Source organism: Ictalurus punctatus, chromosome 11 (genome assembly GCF_001660625.3).
Source record: "Ictalurus punctatus breed USDA103 chromosome 11, Coco_2.0, whole genome shotgun sequence".
In the NCBI taxonomy this organism is placed as follows: domain Eukaryota; kingdom Metazoa; phylum Chordata; class Actinopteri; order Siluriformes; family Ictaluridae; genus Ictalurus; species Ictalurus punctatus.
Genome location: NC_030426.2, coordinates 27,216,199 through 27,218,698, shown reverse-complemented (window position 1 = coordinate 27,218,698; position 2,500 = coordinate 27,216,199). Strand labels below are relative to the sequence as shown.

Here is a 2,500-nt window from a genome sequence, read left to right as displayed (position 1 = left end):
TTCAGAAAGCTCCACCCCCTACACTAGCATAAGCCATGGGGCGTGGTTTTGCTGATTGGCTACATACCATTGTTAGTCAGACATGCACCATTGAGCAAACACTCCTATAATACCTCCATGGCCTAGGCAACGTGTACATGTGTTTTGTGGGAGTGGCTTTGGAGAGAACACTGCCTTTACGACCATATATGGGTATGTGGTCATGCAGTGGATGTGTCTTGAAGACTATAAATAGGAATGTTTGCATGTCTTTGAGTACATATATGGAAGTGTGGTTGTGTTATTAGGTCCATATATGGAAAGTGGACGGCTGTAGCTCAGGTGGTAGAGCGGGTCGTCCACTAATCGTAGGGTCGGCGGTTCGATTCCCGGCCCACGTGACTCCACGTGCTGAAGTGTCTTTGGGCAAGACACTGAACCCCAAGTTGCTCCCGATGGCAAGTTAGCACCTTGCATGGCAGCTCTGCTACCACTGGTTTGTGTGTGCGCGTGTGAGTGTGTGACTGAGAGACAGTGTAAAGCGCTTTGTAGAACCGCAGAAGTGCTATATAAGTGCACATCATTACCAAATGGGAACGTTTATAAGCCTTTAAGTGGGAATATGGGCGTGGTCTTGAGTGGTATTAAGTCCTTATATGGAAATAAGAATGGCATGTGGGATTTTGGGTGTGTCTTTGAGTCCATATATGGAAATTATAATAGTTATTACTGGCCGTGTTTGTAAGACTGCAGATGGGAAAGTGGGTGTGACTTTGAGTCAATATATGGAAGTGTGGACATGTTGTTAAATCCATTTATGGAAATAAGAACTGATTTGAGAGAGAGAGAGAGAGAGAGAGAGAGATCTTAACCTCCTGGCAGAGGAACACACACACACACACATACATGCACACTGCAGTCTCACAGTTTCCATGGTTACAGTGGGACTGCTGGGACGAAGTGTTGAAGGCAGTGCGTTTGTTTGGGTTAAAGTCTGTGGAGGTTAGTTAGAGCTGAGCACATAAACACTGGCTACATGACACACACACACACACACACACACACACACAGCTTCATGTACTCACTGTTTCAAATGACAGGCAGTTGAACGCTGGAGAAAATGACATCATCCATAGGGAGAGGAAGTGTGTGTGTGTGTGTGTGTGTGTGTGTGTGTGTGTGTGTGTGTGTGTGTGTCTTTCCTCTGAGAAACTAAGAAGGGAGAATTCTCTCAGGAATAAAGGCTGCTTCAAAACAACTAGCTCCAAAACTGTGTTTAATTCATTTTCCATTTAAAGCCGGGACTTTCTCAGTGCTTCTATATAAAACTGATTTGGGGGCGGAGCTACACATGAGCTCAGATTGCGATGTCACTGAACTATTGACTCATTGGCTTTGAACCGATCTCTCCGATATGCAAATGATGAAAGGATGATGACAGGATAGCTGGAAACTTTTAGCTGCAAAACAATGCAGAGTAAACATAAACAATGCAGAATAAACGTAAACAGTGCAGCGTAAACGTAAATCGATACACAGAAATCCCACAGACTAACGTGAACTAGTTTACTCGCAGTTAGAAACGTGCATATTTATGGTTTCTGCACACACTATCATACTGTTGGAAAATAAACTACTGCACCACTATGACAACAGTGCGTGTGTGTGTGTGTGTCTGCGCATGTGTGCGTGTGTGTGTGTGCGTGTGTGTGAGAGAGAGTACTAGACAGACTGCAGACAGACAGACAGATTAGACCGCACAGTGAAATAATAGTTGGTGGAGTTAGTGAGTGAGATGTCAGCTGAGATGAGAGAAATGGTGAGATGATTAAATCACATCCTCCTCTCATCGTTCCTGCTTTTTTATTTCCTCTCAGTTGAAGAGCTCCGATTTCACTTCACATCATCTCTCTGTCCTCATAAACACCCTTACTGCAGTCACTATAACAAAGAGCTGAGAAACGGCTGGACTAGAGGCGGGGCTAAAGGCAGGGTTATAGATTGTTTGGGGCAGAATTAGAGCCAGGACTAAGAATGTGGTTATGAACTGGGTGAGTAAAGACTGGGAGGGGTTAGAGGCGGAGTTATGGGCTAGATTAAAGGCTGGGTACGGATGGAGTTCTGGGCTGGTTTAGGTGCAGGGCTACAGACTAGGCTCAATGCTAGAGACGGGTATATGGGCTAGGATAAAGGCTGGGTGGGGTTAGAGGCGGGGTTAGGGGCTAGGATAAAGGCTGGGTGGGGTTAGAGGTGGGGCTAGGGGCTAGGATAAAGGCTGGGTGGGGTTAGAGGCGGGGTTAGGGGCTAGGATAAAGGCTGGGTGGGGTTAGAGGCAGGGTTAGGGGCTAGGATAAAGGCTGGGTGGGGTTAGAGGCGGGGTTAGGGGCTAGGATAAAGGCTGGGTGGGGTTAGAGGCGGGGTTAGGGGCTAGGATAAAGGCTGGGTGGGGTTAGAGGCGGGGTTAGGGGCTAGGATAAAGGTTGGGTGGGGTTAGAGGTGGGGCTAGGGGCTAGGATAAAGG

The 2,500-nt window shown here is 47.0% G+C and overlaps 1 protein-coding gene across 5 annotated transcripts in view; it reads left to right on the top strand.

The window, feature by feature from the left end:
- dip2bb (disco-interacting protein 2 homolog Bb) overlaps positions 1–2,500 on the top strand; it is a 45,306-nt gene that overhangs the window by 3,863 nt on the left and 38,943 nt on the right. The window lies entirely within an intron of this gene.